The sequence below is a fragment of the Lacerta agilis genome, chromosome 2 (assembly GCF_009819535.1).
Source record: "Lacerta agilis isolate rLacAgi1 chromosome 2, rLacAgi1.pri, whole genome shotgun sequence".
Taxonomy (NCBI): domain Eukaryota; kingdom Metazoa; phylum Chordata; class Lepidosauria; order Squamata; family Lacertidae; genus Lacerta; species Lacerta agilis.
The window spans coordinates 101,437,704-101,452,945 of NC_046313.1; the positions used below are offsets into that span (position 1 = coordinate 101,437,704).

The 15,242-nt window shown below is 49.5% G+C and overlaps 1 protein-coding gene across 2 annotated transcripts in view; it reads left to right on the forward strand.

The window, feature by feature from the left end:
- The first annotated feature begins 977 nt into the window (after positions 1-977).
- Positions 978-15,242, forward strand: part of KLHDC8B (kelch domain containing 8B) — a 37,185-nt gene continuing 22,920 nt past the window's right edge. For both annotated transcript variants that reach the window (XM_033141396.1, XM_033141395.1), the window contains exons 1-2: positions 978-1,187; positions 9,671-9,756. The gene's annotated coding sequence lies outside the window, so the exon portion shown is untranslated. The remainder of the gene's footprint in view (positions 1,188-9,670; positions 9,757-15,242) is intronic.

Genomic DNA, 15,242 nt, shown 5'->3' on the forward strand with positions numbered 1-15,242 from the left:
TTTATGGAGATCTGGACCTAGTGGCACAGGATCATAGAATTGTAGAGCTGGAAGCCCCCCCCCCCGAGTGTCATCTAAGTCCAACCCCCTGCGGTGCAGTTCCTGCACCCACGTCCCAGTCCAACCCCCCAGACTGCTATGCCGCAAGGGCCTGAAACCGAGGTTATAAAAAGCGAAGGCCAGCAGCCCTCCTGTTCCTTTAGTTCTGGCTGATGAGTGAGCACAGCAGTAGTGCATCTGCTTTTCATGCAGGAGGTTCCAGGCTGAACCCCTGGCATCTCCAGCAGGGCTGGGAATGCCCCCTGCCAGAACCCCTGGAGAGCTGCTGCCAGTCAGTGCAGACAATATGGAGCTCGATGGACAAAGGCAGCTTCCAATGTTTTTTTTTAAAAAAAGGTGGAGGAGGTATGTTTCTTCATGTGCTCCACCATCTCTGGGTCTTTGGGGTGGGTGGGGGAATTACACAGGCCTTCAGGAAGAGATGCTGTTGTTTTGTTCCAGCAGCGTCTTTGCTTGGGTTTTCTCCGCTTCTCAAAAAAAAAAACCCAAAACACACCACCCCACTCCGTTTATGTAATTGTTCCACATAGGAATTTTTTTAACCATTCAGAAAATGGAAATGTTAAAATTCCCACTAAACAGAACGGGATGATGGGTGGGTGCGGGGTAGGGAAGGAAGGAAGGAAGGAAGGCGAGGATCCGGGAGAGGAGAGGCCGTCGCATTTCGACGCGGAGGGGCTTTCGGCCAGCTCGGCGCCGCGCGGTCCTCGCCTTCCCGGGGCCTCGGTCGCCGCTACCAAGCTCCTGTCCCGAGCGCGCTGCTGCGCCCGGCGGAGGAAGAGTTAAGGCAGAGCGCGCGCGGCGTGTGTGGCGGCGGCCGCGTCCCACCCCTCCTGCCTGCCCGCCGCCCACCTCTCCCCCTTCCTTCCTCCCCCTGCGCGGTACAGAGGAGCTCGCCGAGAGGGGAGAAGCTGGATCGGAGCAGAGGAGCCGCGAGCGGGGAGAAGAAGGCGCAAGGAAGGGGCGATCCCTTCCCCTCCAACAACACCCCAGCCAGCCCGGAGCGCCTGCAGAGTTTGGACCGCGCAATCCGGGGAGGTGAGCGCGGCGCGCGGCGGTGCCCGGGGCCGTCGGGTGGAGAACTCCGATCGCCGGACTGTGGCGTGGAGGAGCCCTGCGGTGGCTGGGTGAGTGGGGAAAAGGGGGCGACTCCTCCTCCTCCTCCTCGCTGCTCTGCAAAGTTTTTCCTGGGCGAGCCGAGAGAGGCCGCAGGGAGCCCGGGAAGGCTGCGGGTGCCCAAGCGCGCCCCGCGCACTCGGACAGAGGCAACGGGGCGCAGGAGCCGGAGCTTGGCGCAGCTCGCCCCTGGGTTCCGCGCCTCCTTCTGCGGCCATTGGGTTTGTTATGGAGGGTTTCGGGAGACCCCGCGACTCCCTCGAGCTGGAGGCTGGCTACGGCAGCGGCGCACGCCCCGGAGCCGGCCCAGCCCTTTCTTCAGCCGCTCGGGGCTGCGAAGTCTCCGCGCCGTCGAGTAAAGCTGCGAGGCTAGCCGGAGACCAGCCAACAACCGACGCGGCGCAGTTCTTCCCCGGTGTGGCGCCCCCTAGTCTACTTTTCCTTCTGTCCTGCCCCCTGGGGTGGGTAGCACTGAGAACTGAGTTGGGCTTACGAGGTGTGTTTGGGGACGGGCGTGATTTGGGTTGGCGTTCCTCCTTGGTCTGTATTCAGCGCCGTGCCAGCGGTGTCCCTGAGCACATGCAGAGTGTTCTGTTGCCAATTCTTCCGTGCTGTTAGGTAGCTTGAGCCTATATATTTTGGCAAAGGAGGAAGGTCTACTGCAGCCAGGTAGGTTGATACACCAGAGACTGTGAAGAAGGGACTGGAAGGTAAAAGATTGGAAGGTGAGAAATGATATTAACAATAAATGAAAGCCCAGAATAGAGCTCAGGAGGAAACTCCTGTTTGCCTTCTTAACCAAGCTGAAATGTTGTTGCCCACCTGCAGCCCTTACTCCTTGCCAACCCGGACTACAATTCTGTGACCACTAGTCCTGATGGTCATGCTTAGCCTCCCCTCTTGGAGGTTGCCTCTGAATTGCTGGGCATGGCAAATGGGCAGAGTTCTGCTGCCCTCGGGCCTTGCCTGCTGGCTTCCCACAGGCATAAAAAGAGCTTGCAGGATCAGGCCAATGGCGCATCATCTAGTCCAGTGTTTTTCAACCTTTTTTGGGCAAAGGCACACTTGTTTCATGAAAAAAATCACAAGGCACACCACCATTAGAAAATGTTAAAAAAAATTAACTCTGTGCCTATATAGACTATATATAAAGTAATTCTCTTGAATTTTTCAATTTTTCCCACGGCACACCAGGCAACATCTCGCGGCACACTAGTGTGCCGTGGAACAGTGGTTGAAAAACACTGATCTAGTCCAGCATCCTTTTCTCACAGTGGCTGGCCAACCAGGATACTGGACCGGATGGGCTCTTCTTACGCAAGCATAATAGAAATGTCAGGAGTTTTATGTCTTATTTAACCCCTCCAATGCTTTATTTTTAATGCCCGTCACTTCTGTACTGCTTCCCCTTCAGACTTTTGTTTTCCCTCAAACTCCTTGGGAGGAGAGCTTCTCTTCCATTAGCCTAACAGCTTGCTCTCACTCGTCCTTTCGAAGCGCCCTGTTGAGTCAGAGCAAGGGCTGCCTAGCCTGGCACCAGGATTCCTACCCTCTCCAATCGGATGCCGTGGGGACTGGCCCACCAAGCACGGTTACAAAGCCCCCCCTTCCCTGTGCTCCCCCTCGCAAGGGGCATCCAGACACAAACGGACTCTGATCCTGGAGAGAGCGCATATTGCCATCGTGACTTTCTTCTCCGTGATATCGTCTGATCTCTCCAAAGCTACCTAAGCGGCTGGCTGTCACCGAATTGGAGACAACGTGTTCTGTAGTTGCAACTGTGTGCCATGTGGACACAAGCACTTCTTTTCGTCTGCCCTTCAGCCTCGTTGGCTGACCCCAGTTCTTCTGCAATGCTTCGTTTGAATACATGAGGAGACTCTTCTCGATGAGGACTGCAAGGGAAAGAAGTGAGTTGATCACGTTGAGGGTCCCTCCGGACAGCTGTTGATGTGAGCGTTCGCCCTGATTTGTTTGCACCGTTGAAGCAGATGTTATCTCACACTTATCCGTGTCGTATTCTGGCAAAAAGTACCATCTTTTTGGGGAAGCGGGTTTGTTGAACCAGACCTCCTGATCAGCTGTAGTTGTTGCACTACCTGAATTTCCTTGGTATGCGATTGTATCCTGCCCCACCAAATAGCAACACTCTGGAAGTTCCCTAAATGAACTAATTGGGTTACTCAATTGGGTTGTGTTTTTACTCTTTTTTTGTTGTTGTTGGGAGCTGCCCACACTAGCATATAGAGTCAGATGGGTGGCATATTAAAAAATATTATTAATGAATGAATGAATGAATTAAGGCATCAGGCTGGGCGGAGCCACATGGTTTGCAGCTCATCGTTGGCCTCAGCCTGGAGCCTAACACAGCACAGTGCATTTAGCCTTTCAGTGATCTTGGTTGGGGAAGTGTGATCAGAAACAGTGCGGACAGCATGCATCAGTTCAACCTTCTGAGTCCATCCGATGATGAAGTCTTGGAATTTGCACAGCCTCAGCTCTGGTCCTTGGGGCAGGAAGTGGGGCTCCAGGCAGTATATAAATGGCTAGCCATTGCACTGTTTGAAGCCCACCTCTTCGTATTTGTTGCATGCAGTGCTGCTTCCGTTCCACTGCATTTCGGCTTCCGACAAAAACTACAGTAGTCGTCTTGCTGTCCATTGCGACAGAATTTTACGTAATTACTTACATTATCATTACGTTATTTTATTTTACACAATGTATATACCCCTTGATTGCAGCAAAACCTCCAAGTGGCTTACGAGAAATATTAAAATTATCAATAAAAAAACCAGTTTAAAATATTAATAAATAATTAAAATTATCAGTGGAAGAGATTAAAATTTACAGCGTCTGTGTGTCTGGATATGCTTGCCTAAACAGAAATGTTTTAAGCTTTTGCCCCCCCCCCCAAAAAAAGCACAGCCTTTTGGGTGTCAACAGGCAGGGAGTTCCAAAGTGTAGGTAATGCCGTGATGGATTACTTGCAACTACGGAACGAGTATTATGTGGTTCCTGTAACAGGGCCAGTTCCATTAATTTCGGAGCAACAGAAGCGCAGTGGAAATGAGGATGATTAATTAGGTACAGTTGGCAGACTGAAAACAGCAACAACGTCAAATAGCAACTGCATTTGCTGGATTGGTTTCCGTTCCGGACGCAGGGCAAATAAGCAAGCACTGGCAATTTCTGCTCCCGTTTCCGTCAGAATTCTCTGACATCTCTATTACAAACCATCAAGCGCTGACATGCGTTATTATCTGCTTGAGAGTCACAGAGTATATGCTGAGAATTAAGGAGCAGTGTGGCATAGCCGTGTCGCCGGAAGATTTGTGCCAGACTTTCCTAGTATTGTTTTTGCTGACTTACAGACTGTCACCGTTTCCCAGCGAGATTCCATCACATACCAGCAAATTTTGGTTGTGCAATCTCAGTTTGATGGGGAGAATCTTGCGGAACAAACGCGCCTCCCCAAAAAATCGGGCTTTTTTTTTTTTTGCGTTAACGAAAGCACAGGGGAAGTGCAGGATGACCCTTGTTTTGACACAGCATCGTCTAACCTCCCTGCAAACCAAACAAGATAATGCTCAATGAACAGCAGGTTGCCTGGAAATGCTCTTGGAGAAGGACCACCACAAGGGAACATAGAAAGAAGCAAAGGCGGGTCTGGTTGGTTTCTTCTCGCCCCTGGACCCAGAGATTAGTTTTGCCCTTGGGTGTGTTTTCAGAGCCAGAGCTTGGCCTTAGAATCATAGAATCGTACAGCTGCAAAGGGCCCTGAAGAAATCCAGCCCCCTGCAATGCAGGAATATGCAGCTGTCCCATGTGGGGATCGAACCTGCAACCTTGGTGTTACCAGCACCGTGCTCTTACCAACTGAGCCATCCAGGCCTTGGAACATGCATTGCAAGGAAAGGAATGCCTGCTTCGATCACGTGCGCAATATATCTCTCACATGCATCTGAGGGTTGAGGGAAAGGCTTTGAGGAGAAAGGATATACAGTGTTCCCCGCAGGGGTTGAAACCCAGCGCTTCTTGTTACAAATTAAGTGCTGGTCGATCAGATGGCTGACCTATCGGCTGCCTGCAGTCGCTGTCAAGTTGACTGAGATCTTAACTGCAAGCCTGCTGGCGCCTTACCCGAAAATGGGAGAGGGGGTGGCGATGGGAGAGAGCAATTCCCAGCTCTTTGGAAACATGCCTATTCAAAGTGGCTTCCTATACCATGATCCTAAGCCGCATGTTCCACTGTGGAACGTATTTCCCAGGGAAGGGGTTTAAGATTAGAGGGCTGTGCTTTTCGTGAATGAGCCTCTGAACCGCAAACAGTAAGCAGAGCTGGGGATTAGGAAGCGTGTGGCCGCGCCACCCCGGGCCACATGGACACAGTGCGCAGAACGAGGTACTTTTAGAGTCTGGACTGAAAGGTCCTGTCCTTCCTGTTTAGATGGCACATGTGTATTAACATCAAAACATAGGAAAGCTAGCTCTTCTGCATTCTGCATTATTCTGCTGATTGTAGGAGATTTGAATCAGCCCACCCTCAAAGCTGGGATAGCTCAGATGGTAGAGCACGAGACTCTCGATCTCAGGGTCGTGGGTTTGAGCTCCGTGTTGGGCAAAAGATTCCTGCATCTTTTTGGGACCAGATGACCCTCGTGGTCCCTTCCAACTGAACGATTCTGTCCACCTAATTCGCCCTTTCCAAAACGATTTGCGGACCTTCGAAATTTATTAGTGAAAGCAAAAATCAGTCAGAGTAGGGGGAATTGTTTCGCAAAAAAAAAAATGTGCGTGTTGGACAAGATGGCATACCAACCTTTGTAATATTACGAGGAATTCGCACTAAAAGGCAGGTGGATTTTCACAAGAATTGTTGTTGTTGTTGTTTTTAAAAAAATGACAAAATGAACTCAAGATCGGGGAGGAGGGGAAGAAACCGAGAGCATCCAGAATGGACAGATTGGCTCATCCCTGGCTGAGGGGGGCTCTGGACATCTGCTCCAAAGCTGTACCTTGACAATGCCATTGCACATATGGACACTGAGAGGTAACATTCCTGTTCAGGAAGAGGCTCTCCTCCTCCTCCTCCTCCTCCTCCTCCTCCTCCTCCTCCTCCTCCTCCTCTCTTGATCCTGTCCCTCAAACACCACTACTCTTCTCCTGCCCCCTTTTAATTCCTTCCCAGTTCCTGTTTGCATCCTTTGTTCCTAACACACCTGATCGTGGCAAATCCCTTCTCCTGTTCCGGCCCCCCCCCCCAATGCATTTTTCTCCTTCTATTATTTGTTTACTTCTCCCAACGTAATCCCAGAGCGGTTTCCAACAATGCACAAACTACAACATTACATACATTAGAAACGACTCGGCTGATACAAACAAGCAAGAAGACAAGAGCAGGAGAACAAGGGAACCAAAGAACGCTTGCAAATTTACTCCAAAAGCCTGGGAGAATGGCATAGTTTTTCCTTGCCACCAGAGTCTCCATCATGCAAACTGCTAGAGGGGAGGCCTCTCTTGAACTGTAGGGCAGATGGCTGTGCCCCTTTGTTAACTCTTAGTTGGCTTAAAAATTCAGTGCATTTGCTACAGTGCCTTTGCTCGGGTGAGTTCGATCTGTTTCGTCAGGAGAATGTAGCCGGTGTTTTGCTGCTGCTGCTGCTGCTCCTCTTCTTCTTTCCATCCTATGTGTCTCTCTTTTTCTGTGTTTTAAGGGAGACAGATGCCCCTAAAGATGGCCTGTACATGTCCGCCTAGCTAGGCCATCTTTAGATGCCATGGGATATTGCTAAAAGTGTGGGTTATAAATCCATTTAGCATTACGAGGTACAAAGCCCTGGCTACAGAGCCAGTGTGGTTAAGAGTGGTAGACTCGTAATCTGGTGAACCGGGTTCGCGTCTCCGCTCCTCCATGTGCAGCTGCTGGGTGACCTTGGGCTAGTCACACTTCTCTGAAGTCTCTCAGCCCCACTCACCTCACAGAGTGTTTGTTGTGGGGGAGGAAGGGAAAGGAGAATGTTAGCCGCTTGGAGACTCCTTCGGGTCGTGATAAAGCGGGATATCAAATCCAAACTCTTCTTCTTCTTCTTCTTCTTCTTCTTCTTCTTCTTCTTCTTCTGAGCTGAAGAGCAGGGTGGACTAGCAGCAGCCAAGTCCTGTTGTCAGAAAACCACAGCCATGCACTACTGTGCCCTCACCTCTGACCTGGCGGCCCTGGGACTGGTCAGCTGCTGAACAGCACTTGCCTTGCTTGGCAACTCAGTGGAGGAATGTTGCAGAATGGTGTTCTTGTCGGATCTGGTGCTGAAATATCTGTTTCCCTCTCAGCTAGGATTGTGCGTGCCCAGTTAATCTGTGCCCTCGGACTCCCCTGTTTGCTTAACGTGGCGTTTTGAGCATCTTTGCTCTCAAGCATCTAGTCCTCATGTTTGTGGGAAATGTGTAACTCGGATCAGTATTTGGCATGGGCTCAAAGGGGGGTAGGCAGGAAGTGGTTTTGAAAGTGGTCAGGGGCTTCAGTCCCCTTTGGAGTTCTCTTTTGTTCCTCTGGGTCGACTCTTGGTTCAAGCCCAACCACGGACCGCTTTGGGCAGGATTCCTGCATTGCAGGGAGTTGGACCAGATGACCCTCAAGATCTCTTCCAACTCTGCAATTCTGTGATTCCTCCGTACCTTTTATCTCTCAGTTCTGCTAATCTGCACCTATACCTCTTCCTCTGTGCCCTTCTCCTGCTCCCCATCATATTCTATTATTGCCTTTTGCATTTCCAGCTCGTTTTACAATTCCAAATTATCTGCTAACCCATATCTCGGAAGCAGACTTTAATATGCAAATCATGCACTTATCACTGACTTGGTTTGCATAGGGGGTAGGAATTTCTGCGGATAGGGAAAAGAGGCCTCTCTCTCCCCTTCGTGTTATGTTGAAGACGCTTGGCTCCCTAACCTTCCTTTACCTGTAGTGAGCGCGATCCTTCAAATCAACTGAGGCTTATCTGGCTCAAGTTAATAAAAAAGGAATTTTCTGCCGGCTTAAGGCTGAATCCTCTGGTCTTCCTTTGTGGGATGAGATGGTTAAGGTGCCAGCAGCAGTATTATCGCGCCCAGCCTGCACATCCTGTCTTGCGAGAGAGCGCCACTGGGATTTAGCTTCCTTCCTTCCTTCCTTTTTTTTTTAAAGATACAGATTCCAAACTCTTGGCTGCTTGCACTGAACTGCAGGGGTAGCCAGAGCTGGGGATTGGATTGCTGAGCTAGCAGTGCTAGCAATGCAGTCAAAAGCCTCTGCCTGCATCAGATCAAAGCAAAGTGTGGCCGGACACCTTCTTCAGATGGCTGCGCCCTGTTCAGCTCCGTCGCGAAGCCTGCGAGCTTGCTCTACAGCTGCGTAGGGTGTGCAGGGTCCGTGGGACTGGGCTGCCGTTGTCCAGCAAGGGAGCAGCACGAGCTGAAGGTCTGGACTGTAGGATCGGAGGCTGCTCTTGAAGTATGGCACTCAAAGCCGGTAGTGCCCCCTTTCAGCAAGGTAGGCAGTCTCAGATCTGAAGTGAGAGTGCCTGCGTACATGATGATAAATACTCAAGTGTGCAACGCAGGGGTTCTCAAAGGGTGTGGCTGGCGGGAGAAGGTGGCAAGTGTGGCAGGAAGATTCAAGGGCAACCAGAGGAACATGTAAACCTTTCAGTGTAGCATAGAGCCAGTGTGGTGTAGTGGTTAAGAGTGGTAGATTCGTAATCTGGTGAACCGGGTTTGCGTCTCCGCTCCTCCACATGCAGCTGCTGGGTGACCTTGGGCCAGTCACACTTCTCTGAAGTCTCTCAGCCCCACTCACCTCACAGAGTGTTTGTTGTGGGGGAGGAAGGGAAAGGAGAATGTTAGCTGCTTGGAGACTCCTTCGGGTAGCGAAAAGCGGGATATCAAATCCAAACTCCTCTTCTTCTTCTTCTTCTTCTTCTTCTTCTTCTTCTTCTAAATTAATTTTTTCATTTGCAGAATTTTGGAAAGGATCCATGTTCTCACGTAGCTGTATATATGTATGTATGTATGTATGTATGTATATTCTTTCTGAGTGTCTCATAAAGTCGTCGTGTTCTGTGTTAAAAACCAGCTAGCAATCGTTTTCTCCCAATGCATTTCTTACCAATAAAAAAATTGGGTGCGACGTGAGCAAATTTTTTATTCTGAAAGTGTGGTCCAGAGGAAAAAAAGTTTGAGAACCGTTGCTGTAAGGAAACAGCCACGCGTTGATTTATTTATTGTGGCCTCAGTGCCCGCTAGAATATTGGAGTGCCTCGAGTTCACATCAGAAGTAGCTGAGCCAGCTCCCTTCCTAAGGGATGGATGGATGAGATGGGAGCTTGTCTGTGCAAATCAGGGGTTTGTCCACCTGCGTTGTGCTTCCCCCTCTCCCCCAAGGACTGCCTTTCCGCACGTCCCATTTCCAAATGATGTTTAAGGGACAGCCAGTAACACTATATATTTCTTTTCTTAACAGGATAACATAGTTTCTACGTATAACAGCCTTTCTCAGGGATGTCCAAAGTATACACCATTTACAGCCAGGATAGATTCGTTATGCAGGTAAGTACTTATCGTTTAGAGGTTTCTCACCACCTACAAAGAATTGTAGAGTTGGAAGGGACCCTGAGGGTCATCTAGTCCAGTGTTTCCCAATTTTGGGTCTCTGGCTGTTTTTGGTCCACAACTCCCATCATCCCTAGCTAGCAAGACCAGTGGTCAGGGATGATGGGAACTGTAGTCTGAAAACAGTGGGGGGAACCAAGGCTGGGAAACACTGATCTAGTCCAGCCCCCTGCAATGCTGGAATGCAACTGAATCCCCCATGACAGAAACGTAGTTTTAATTATTTGTAAGAAAATTTGGTTTCCCAGCGACTGCTGTTCAGAGGTACATCGCTTCTGAACTTGGAGGGCGTGTTTGACTGGTAGCCCTTGATAGATAAAGTTGTTTTACACCAAGTCAGAATTTTGGCCCATGCTACTCAGTATTAAGGAACCTTTTCAGGCAAGTAGCCCAGATCCTTATCTTCCCACCCCCGATGGTCAAATCTGATAAGCGGGTAGGGCTGCCCATCTGTCGATCACCTGACATCATACTGTCGGCACTACAAAGCGCAGCACAGGCTGCTTGAAAGCCCTTTTTGCAAGCCTTTGGTGCTGCGATTTCAACCTCCAGATTTCAGGGGCTCAGAAAGCATCATTGGACTGTTTGCAAAAGGGCTTTCAAATAGCCCTTTTGAACCTCCAAAACCCAAAGGTTTAAAGAGCAGCGCAGAGCTGTTTCCAAAAGGGCTTTAAAGAGCAGCGCAGAGCTGTTTCCAAAAGGGCTTTAAAGAGCAGCACAGAGCTGTTTGCAAAGGGGCTTTCAGACCATTTTTGGCACTGGGCTTTGGCTACTGTGTGCCTGCTCTGAGCAGGGGAGCATGTGGAGCCACACTGAGCAGGATTTAACCCCTCGCTTACCAGCCCCAAACCTCCCAATGACCACTCCTTAACATAACTGCAGTATAGCAGGTGGTATAAGAAAGTTTTATAAATAAATATGCACCATTGAAATAGCCTGCTATCCTAGGAAGGCAGAGCGGCTGCAACCTTTGTAGCTAATCCCAGTTTAGCTCTATGGGTGGTTACATATGCTGCAGCATTGCTTTCCTTTCCCCATCTTTTACAGGCTCTTGCAGAAGCTTCTTTAACTAGTTTTCTAGCATCTGACTCCGGGCCCTTTTTGCCGCACAACTCTCTAGCCCGCTGAGCTCTGGCTTCTCACAAATGAGATGCTGCAGCTGTGGTACACCTGGGAACAAATGCCAGGCAATGTTGGGGGGCACCCAGTTCTTGTTCAATGCGATGATGGTGTTGCCTGCTGATTATAAACTCCCCCCCTTTCTCAACAGTTCTCAAGAGCCGGCATGTGCCAAGTTCCCTTAGGTGCTGAAGATGGCAAAATAAGTGCCTTTCCTTCCGTCTCCTTAAGAGCCCTGGAAGACCCCCCAGAGGCAAAAGCTATTTCTGATCTGGGGACTGGCTATCAATATTTCATGCCTGGGTTGCTGAATTATGCAGCTCTTGGCTATTAAGCTACTAGAGCTCCCTAATTTTTTTGCGGGGAGGAAGATAAATGAGCTGTAGAGTCCCGGTAGTTGACAAGATTTAAAAGGGGGAGATTTATTGCTCAAATTAAAAGCTCCAGGTGGGGGCACAGAGCACGATGGGGGTCTCTGCGCTGGCATGCGGAACCAGACCTGAGACTCCCAGAGTCTCAAAGGCAGCAGCTGCTGCCGCCGCCACCACCTCTGTGCTCTCTTTCTTCATCTCACAATGATCTGACAAATTGCCTTCAAAGCCAGCTTCGCTCGGGTCTCCTTGATGGCTTCAGCCGAGGAGGCACCCAGGTTGGTTGACCCCGCAGCTGTGCAAATAAGATCGCTGGCTGACCTGGCCTGTGGCCTGTGCAGAAATAAGCAAGCAAAGCTTTCGCAGAATCACTTGCTGACGTCTGCAGATCCAACTGCTGCGGAAGTTGCAGGGCCAGCAGCTGCCTGTAAAATATGGGAACCGTGTGCGGGAAGAAGCCCTGCTTTCCTCTTTCTCTCCCCCGCGACCCGGAGAGCCGGAGAGCCTATTGTTTGTTGTATTTTTATTTATCTGTCCTGGATGCTTTAGCTGAGATTCCTGCCATCGCAGGGGGTTGGACTAGATGACCCTTGGGTCCCTTCCAACTCTTTAAGATTCTACGCTTCTGTTTAACGCATGCATTTTTATGTCGCCCTTCAGCTATATTCCCAGGGTGGTTTACAAAAAAGCATAGAACAAAACCAGCGTGCAAAAATAAAAAATGCATACAATATGCTAAGCCACAAAATAATAAAAGTGGCATGAAGCAGTTAGGAGGTTTAAAATGGTCCCTAAAAAGCGCAGGGGGGGAAAGAAGAAGGTCTTTGCATAGTTCTGGGAAGGAAAATACTGTAGAAGAGCATTCTCTTAACTGGGGCATCTCCACCAAGAAGGCCCTCTTTCCTGTAGCCACTTGACCTGACTCCGGTAACCGGTACACCAGGACTGAGCCCTTCTCCACCAGAGATTTTAATGTGTGGACAGGTACATAGGGAAATACTTTATGCATGGGCTTTGCTCAGTTTTTGTCGCTGGGTGCATCTATTCTGCACCACCATGTGCGAGAGAAGTAACTTTTAGGCTGCTATTTGCAGCGCCTAAAATGCACCCCATGAACACGCTCCCTCTCATTCTGCACAGAATGCATTCTCATTCACAGAACCTCATTCAGAATGCATGAGTTAAATGAGATGCAATGGTGCACCTTCTGGGAATGTTATTGTTGTTAGGAGACAGCCCTATTGTGTTTCCTTAATTTTCCTGCAGCAGTGGGTTGTCCATGGGGCAGGAATATTCAGGTTGCCCTCCTGGTGGGATGGGGGAAATCTCTTGCCTCTGTTCCTTCCAGTCCAGTTGCAATGCAGGACATTTGCTTGTCACTGTGCAGCTTGAGAAAGCTCCCCTCTCTTTCATTCTCTCTGCCTCTTCTTCTTCTTCTTCTTCTTCTTCTTCTTCTTCTTCTTCTTCTTCTTCTTCTTCTGGGACTATTAAGACCTATAAAAAAAGGAAAGGGAGGGAATTTAGCTGGTGGAGTTTAAAAGGGAATGCAGATGAACAATGGAAGGGCCCTTCGTCACTTACCTATGGCCATTGGTCCATTACTCTCTGATTGTTGAGAAGCACATGCTACGTTTGCTGGTTGTTGGGATGGTTAAATAAAGTAGACACTCGGGGGGGGGGCCCTTCGGACATCCTTTCCACTGCTCACCCATGACGATTTGTGCTCATCACACTGCTTCCTTTCCAAACCAGTGCATGTCCCGTAACTGGAATCTGTATTTTTTTAATACCAGAAATGCTTGCCCTGCTTTTGTTGTAATGCAGCAAAAGAGCGCCTCTGCAGATGGCGATAATGGAGGGAGGGAGAGGTCAGCCTGGTGTGAAGCGCTGCCACACCTCCTCCTCCTGCCCCCACATCTCCTGCTCTACCGTCTCCCAGGACCAGGCGAGGACTGAAGAGGGAGGAGCAGAAGCAGGTTGCACACAGACACAGTCTTTGCCTGCTTGCACGCAGCTCGGGTGGGGGTGAGATACATAAGCTGAGGTCTCTCTGTTGCGGCAGCTGCTTCCTGGGGCGCAAGCCCAGGAGAAGCGGAGAGATGTAGGGCCGATGGGTGCCTTTTGCTTACTTGTAAGTTAGGACCTTGGACAATAATGAGTTACACTAGTGGCCAAAATTGTGGAAACCCTTTGGGGAAAGTGTATTTCTGAGGTTTGATGGCTCGTAACACCACTTTCTTTTGGAGCAATACCACAAAGTTATATGTCAATGGAAATTTAATGAAGAATGTAATGCAACATAGTTGGTTTAATTATCTTTGTGGTGTAGTGGTTAAGAGTGGTAGTCTCGTAATCTGGTGAACGGGGTTCGCGTCCCCGCTCCTCCACTTGCAGCTGCTGGGTGATCTTGGGGCTAGTCACACTTCTCTGAAGTCTCCCAGCCCCACTCACCTCACAAAGTGTTTGTTGTGGGGGAGGAAGGGAAAGGAGAATGTTAGCCGCTTTGAGACTCCTTCGGGCAGTGATAAAGCGGGATATCAAATCCAAACTCTTCTTCTTCTATCAAAAGTTATAGCCAAATAACCAGAAAAAGGAAGCACCACTTGCTTAGGTTGTAGCTTTCCTTCATTTGAATGTTGCCAATGAGCATGAGTGTTTATGAGGTGTCATCGAACACTTCCCCAAAAAGGTTTCCACAATTTTGGCCACTAGTGTAATTCCTCTCTCTGGACATCCATCACCAGACAGCGCCGTGACAATAAGGCAGCAACATTGGGGAAGCGTTTCAGAAAAGTGGATGGCCTGCTTCTGTTGGCCTTAATTGCTTGGCACGGACTTCAAAGGCCTCTTGCCGACGCGGCCGAAGTACAATCCACATACCAGTACCTCATAAATCCCCAGAATGCTGCAGCAGTCAACAGCAGCCCTACTCTGGTGTAAAGCCTCGGATCTGGGCCCATAACCTTGATGTTGGAATCGGGGGATGAAAAGCCAGCTAGCTCGGCCCCAGCTGAAGCGTCTCCCCTCTCAGCTTCGCCGCTGCGGAGATCCATAAGTCATCCTCCTCCGACGTTCGTCAGCGACTCATGCTGCAGTGCAGGCTTGAGCACACATTACTCAGCAGTGTAAACTGCACAACGGATGAGGCTTGAGGCGTGGATACAATACTAAGATACGCATTTATTATACATAAATCAGGACAAGGGAAACGTGGCTTCTCTGCTTGCCGGAGTGAAAACAAAAGCAATACAGAGCGGAAGTTCCGCTCACGCCAGCAATCTTTGCTGGAATGTAAACCAACACATGTGAAATGTAACAATCCCACATATTCCTTCCAGTAGCACCTTAGAGACCAACTAAGTTTGTTCTTGGTATGAGCTTTCGTGTGCATGCACACTTCTTCAGATACACACTTCTTCAGATACACATGCAGACGAAAGCTCATACCAAGAACAAACTTAGTTGGTCTCTAAGGTGCTACTGGAAGGAATCTTTTATTTTATTTTGTTTTGACTATGGCAGACCAACACGGCTACCTACCTGTAACTAAATCCCACATATCTGCAGCAAAGGGTGGAAGGGAATTCCCAACAGGTCCAGTATAAATCCACCACTATGAACTGCGTCAATGATACGCTGCAGGATACACTTAGCAAAAAAAAAAAACCCAAAACAAACACCCTGGAGGAGCTGCAGGTGAGGACTGTGGCTGAAGCTGTGGTCGTACATGGTGGTAACCTACAGAGGGAGCTCTTTATTGGCAAACCGTTAATTACCAGGTTGCTGTTATTTCGCTTTCCCAGGGTATGGCAGCTGGAGTGGATGTGATTCTGGGAAGGGGGTGGAGGCTGTTGCCTGGACTGTCCTTCCAAGTCCCACAGCTGCCTTTGCCACATCCAGCTTCTCCTATCCTCTGGTGACCTGTTTTCGTTT